Genomic DNA, 6,000 nt, shown 5'->3' with positions numbered 1-6,000 from the left:
GGTGACCCTCAGAGCTCTGCCCCCCAGTCACAGGCCCTCCTCCATGGTGAGAGGCTTACATCTGCTCTAGGTCCCCTCCAAGGATATAGCGCTCTCAGCTGGCCCATGGATCCCTACACAATCACTGTTGCCCATTCACCTTCTGGAAGACTCTTGCCATGTCTCATGTATGTGAGGGGGTGAGTGGAATCCCCCTATCCCATTGAAGCCAGGGGGTGGGGCGAGAAGACCTTGGTTGAAAAATGAAGTAGAGAAGAGCAAGGGGGAGTAAGAGCACAAGGGTGTGAAAGATGGTGATGGGAAGACAGAGAGGGGAGAAGGGAAGACTGAAGAGAGAGAGGACAAATCAGTAAGGAAAAATACTGTGAAGAAAAAGACATGGAAATAGAGAGAAGCGTACATGTAGAGGAAACACTTGGCTTGCAAAAGCTCAAAGAAAACATCAGGATAAATGAAGAAAATGTTGAGAAGCAGGAAGGAAAGAATGAGCAAGCCCTTAGCAAGTAAGTTATTTCCTCTAGAGAAGTTAGTTTCATTTTCAATAAGTGATTTCATGGTGACTTGTCTAGTTCTAGTGCAAAAACTAAAAGTTGAAAATGTTTCAGGTTTTGGGTGGGGAAGGGTTGGCCCCCACTGTCCTTAGATCTGATCCCACCCTTGGATTGGCATGGATTTCTCACCCTGTCCACTTATTTTCTGATAAAGGTGAAAGTTAAGGCAGCCCTCAGCTCTTTTCTTGGTAATGGAGTTTGGGCAGCCACTGGGGGTCAAAAACACATGGTCTCCTAGTAGGAACTGGTCCTTGGAAATTTAGGATGTTTGTGCTCTCACTCTGGGAAACTACAGAGATTTATGTAAATCAAGTTTCCCTAATCCCAGTTTGTGCAACATGTAAGTAAAGTTCCAAATGCATGGGAGGTGGTTAGTGAAAGGATTTCTAAAAGAGAAGCCTGTCCAGAAGCCTGGGGCTTGGAGCAGTTTGGATTTGAGGGGGGTGAATCTTCTGTGTCGCTGTATGATGGGAACCTCATGCCCCATTCAGCCATAGTGCTGGCACCAGTTTGGGTTGAAGATAGTGAAAACCCAAAGAGATCTCAGATGAAGACATGTCCAAGTCCTTGAAACCGAACCCAGTGTCAGGGAAAGAGGCTCAGTGTGAGTTCCGCTGTGATGTGTGAAGTAGATGGGGCCAGGCAGTGAGCACCGTGGCAACCAGTGCAGTATGGGTGGTACTGGGCAAGGAGCTTGAGTTCCAAGTCACAGGCATGTATAGGTGGCATAGGGTAAGGAGGTCAGTGGCCCCAAGCAATAGGCACTGGGTATAAATGGTCTTGGGCAGGAACCCTGTAACCTTGAGTGATTGGACTGGGCATGGATTGCATTGGGCAGGTTCCTCTGTGGCTCCAGGAAATGGCCACAGTGTGAATGGCACTAAGTTGGGTGTTCTACAGTCCTGAGTGATAATCGGTGAATGGGGCACTCCATTGCGTTGAGCAATGGGTGGATGTGGATGGTATTGGACAGGAAATTCCGTGGCTCCATTGATGGGTGAAGTGTGGTTGGCTTCTCTGTGGCTTTCCTTTGTTTTGCACTGTTTTGTATTAAACCCACTAAAGGATACATTATTCGAAGGAGATTGAGGGGTACCGTGCTTTTACTGCAGGAGCCAGGCATTGCTCTGGCACTGTCACCAATTTGCTGATGCAGAGGAGGAGACATTGTCATTGCAGATTATACTGGTAAAGAACCAAACAGAGACATGCCATGTGGTTGCAATTCCTGTTGAGTGACAGGGAGGGTTTGGCTTTGAAGGGATCCCAGCCAGCTCCCCAACTTATATTGTTTTGTGCCTGTAGAGCTGCCAAGCTCCAACTCAAGATTCTGCCTGTTATACTTCCCACAATCCAATTGCCCTTTGAATTTAACAGAATGAGAACAAGAACATAAAGTAACAGCAAAACACTCCAGTTAGCACAGTAAGCAAGAGAGTCCTTTATTCATAAACTACATCCAGCCCCACTCCATTTTCAGGTTCTATCTGCAACCAACTCTATTTCTAACTGCTGCCAACACCTTAATCCCTCATATTCTCTCCCTGTGGCACATAATAGTTTGTCTTCTGAGAGCTGTAATACTTTCGTCTAATTCTGGTTGTTGGGCTTGATGTGGGAGTGGCTGGGTGGTGTTTCGTGGCCTGTGGTATATGCAGGCGGTTGGCCTAGATCAGTGGCTCTCAACCTTTCCTGATTACTGTACCCCTTTCAGAAGTTTTATTCGTCTTGCATACCCCCAAGTTTCACCTGACTTAAAAACTACTTGCTTACAAAATCAGACATAAAAATACAAAAGTCACAGCACACTATTACTGACAAATTGCTTGTTTTCTCATTTTTACCATATAATCATAAAATAAATCAATTGAAATATAAATATTGTACTTATACTTTAGTGTATAGTATATAGAGCAGTATAAACAAGCAATTGTCTATATTAAATTTTAGTTTGTACTGACTATGCTAGTGCTTTTTATGTAGCCTGTATTAAAATTAGGCAAATATCTAGATGAGTTGATGTACCCCCTGGGAGACCTCTGTGTACCCCCAGGGGTACACGTACCCTCTGTTGAGAACCACAGGCATAGATGATATGGCGGTCCCTTCTGCCCTTAAGCTCTGTGTCTAGTCTTTGAAACTCAGATGCACAAGACATTTCAGTCCTAGATTTCAGTCTCTGGTTTGACAGTCAACGGCAGCAGTGGCAGCACATCTGGTAATACATTAAAATAATTCCCATTTCTCTCCTGTTTCCTCTGCTCTCCAGGCTGCCTGCTGTGAATCCTGGTGGCTTCATATAAGAGAAGCTTACTGCTTCCTTCTGAGAGAGATAATTGGCTGAGCAAGTAGAGTGGGAAGAAGGCAGTGTCCTGTGGCTTCTATTTCCCTGTCTGCTTGGGCCTGTGGAGAACCTCATTTACACTTCAAAATCTGTTTGTCTGTGCTTGTGCTACTGATCTGCAGACACAAAAAGATTCTTCTCTGCCATTCACCCGCTCTTCACTAAGTCCAGATTGGGCTGGACAAAGCCTGGAAGTTTCAGAAAAGACTGAGGAGTAAGATGGCTCCACAGGACATCACACATGAGTCACCTTCACCCTCGTCTTGCCCTCCCCTGTATGGAGCCTTTGGGCCTCTGTCCTTTTGCTGCCACCATCAAACACTGTCTTAATGATTAATGCAAACATAACTAGTTTGAGTTGGTGCTGAAGGCAGTGAATGATGGATCCTGCAAGCTTTATCCTGTCACCTGTTAAAGCTAATGGGAGTGTGTCACAGTTCCCATGTTAACTGTGCCTCTGACCCCATCGTGGCCCTCTTGAGGGCACTGCACTTAGGTCTCAGGCCTCCAGCTGTCACCTTTCTCTAGGTGGATCCTGCAATCGTTTTCCTCCAAACCAGGGACTTAGGCTTCAAACTCCTGTAATTCACCATGATCACCTCAGCCAATCTGATTTCATCCCAGCACCTGCAGTTTTACTCTTTCAGGGACAATAACAGGGTTTATTCAGTGGCCAGCCAGCTCTTGTGAAGCAAAGTACTATTTATTCAGAACAAAAGAATTTAAGAGAAAATTGACCATAAAAATAGTAATCAGCATCTTTTGCTTACCAGATGGTCATCCATCTCACACATGGAGACTCTGGTAGGGCTGATGTACTTTGACTTTCTCACAGGGCTTGCCTCTGTTGGTCACAGACCATTGCCTGAGCAAGCCCTCCACAGGGCCAGATGCTGTGGAGAACATTTTGTTATGAATAGACGGGGATTTCCATGCCACTACATCCATGGTTGGATCTTTCCACTGTCAGTCCAGTGCTGGCTGTGATATGGGGAGACCCAGAGCCAGTGACACAGAATATCAGTGCTGTCTCCAACACGCTTCGTGGAACATGCCTGTAGCTGTATACTAACTGGTATATGTGCTCAGCACTGCCCCTGCTGGATGGAATGTTAGACTGTGGGTTCCTCTGAAAGCCCACAGGATAAAAACCATATTACTAGCAGCTATTGGAGATTCTCCTTAGAGAAGGCATAGAGGCCTGTGAATTTTGGGACTCTGGGTCCTGGTTTGTATCTCTCCTTGTCCAACCAGGTGAAAACAAACACAGAAATCCAAGTGTCAGAGCTCCTCTTTCCTGCTGCACTAATGTAGTGGTTCTCAGTCCGACTCTGATCCCTGATAGACCACCTGAGAAAGCAGGAAATGTACTTGGGAGGTGGTGAAGACTTGGTATTGGGAGAGCAATGAGGAGGCTGAAAGAGAAGGTATGGAATGGGAGACCAGGTAGAATATTTAAGTATGAACAATTGGGAGGGTAGAGCATTGGGGCGGGAGGGAGGAGGAGCTGATTGGGCTGGCATGTGATTCATGGGATGTACTCCCTCTCGCAGAGGGTCCTTGGAGTGAAATCATGTGGAACTATTGGCATGCTGTATGGGAAGGATTTAGAGGAAAGTGGGAGCTCATTGTTAATTCAATGTGGAAACATCTCCGTTAATTAACTGAATTCTAGACAGAGAGAAAAGGATAAACCCAGTGGAAATTCTGTCTTGGACGATAAACTCTTGCCCTCTGAAATGGATGCCAACTCCATTGATCTGTTTTTTCTTTCTTCACTCCTCTCCCCTCCACATGGGATCACATGTTTTTCCTCCAAGCTTTTATGGCAGTTACAGATTGTGATGTGAATAGCTTTATGGGGAGCATGGACTCTAATATGGGTTTGTTGAGAACCCTTCACCTTTGCCCTCTACAGATGATGGGACTGATGAGAGGGTGTCATCTTGCCCTGACAATGTCATGGGCCAAGTCTGCTTCCCTCATGGGATGGAATGTGTTGAGCAGGTCTCTGCTGCATTACCTTCTGTTTCAGTATCAAGATGATTTCACCTAGCCTTCCCATCCCCTGGGCTCTCAGGGAAATTAATTGTGTCTGCAACTCATCCCACTTATAGATGCAGTCAGCTCCCAGGTCATATTGATCTGTCCTCTCCACTTTTAGGTCTCACCAAGGCCTCTGGTGTTATCAGCCAGGTTCCTGCTTTAGATACCAAGACTCATGTGTTTCCTGCCTATAGACTGGGGTCCTGAGTTATCATCCTGAGGTGCCCCTCCCCCCATGCAGAAAGTCTTAAGTTACATCTGCTTGCTCATACAGTCCCAGGTAGAACCCTGTGTCCAGCCTTCTGACTGTAATGTGCAGACGCAGGTTGCTTTCACATATACCCCCCTCATTCCCTTTGCTTTCTGCAGAGACACAGCTGAGTCTGACAAACTGGGCCACGTGAGTGTGTTCTGCCCTGTAATCCAATAGGACATGTGCACTGTGCATGCTCAGGGCTTGGCCCTGTGCACAGTGAAGGCTTCTGTTTTCAGTCCAGGAGGCTGATTAGGAGAGACACAGAAAGCAAAGGAGAAACAGTGTTTAGAGAGAATCCTGTCCCACTTCATTTCCTGCAGAATGTCACTTGTGCTTCAGTGTTGCTGACGTGGTAGAGATACACAGAGCAGCCCTGAGCCATCCCTGTTCCATCTGCAATTAATGCTCACGTTAGAACATGCTTCCTGACTCTGGCCAGGCTCGACAGGGCACTTGTCTTGCTTGGAAGAGGGGAATTCAGTGTAAGAAATTTCTGAGGGAGACTATGATAGCATGCAGTATATTTACTGCACTGCACCCTCATCAACATAACATTGCGACCAGCATCTGTGATCCAAGAAAAGGTAACTGGCAGGACAACCCTGGCCTGGCTGCACTGGGCTCTGTTCTGGTGATTTCCTCATCACCTTGTAATGATTATGGAGGGACTGATAATCTCTTCATAGTTATTAATCCAGTTTACACCCCTTCACCCTACAGCTTTGGGTAGAAAAATTCTTGGAGCTTCAAACTTTTTCTGGTAATGAAATGTTGTCCTTCTATAATGCCATTTGTCTGAGAAT

At 46.1% G+C, this 6,000-nt stretch overlaps 1 protein-coding gene across 1 annotated transcript in view; it reads left to right on the top strand.

Annotated features, from left to right (window-relative positions):
• CABP1 (calcium binding protein 1) overlaps positions 1 to 6,000 on the top strand; it is a 105,169-nt gene continuing 99,169 nt past the window's right edge. Inside the window, exon 1 of the mRNA XM_075060111.1 lies at positions 1 to 503. The gene's annotated coding sequence lies outside the window, so the exon portion shown is untranslated. The remainder of the gene's footprint in view (positions 504 to 6,000) is intronic.

This window comes from Chelonoidis abingdonii, chromosome 22, assembly GCF_003597395.2.
Source record: "Chelonoidis abingdonii isolate Lonesome George chromosome 22, CheloAbing_2.0, whole genome shotgun sequence".
Classification (NCBI taxonomy): domain Eukaryota; kingdom Metazoa; phylum Chordata; order Testudines; family Testudinidae; genus Chelonoidis; species Chelonoidis abingdonii.
This window is presented reverse-complemented; position numbering and strand designations above follow the sequence as displayed.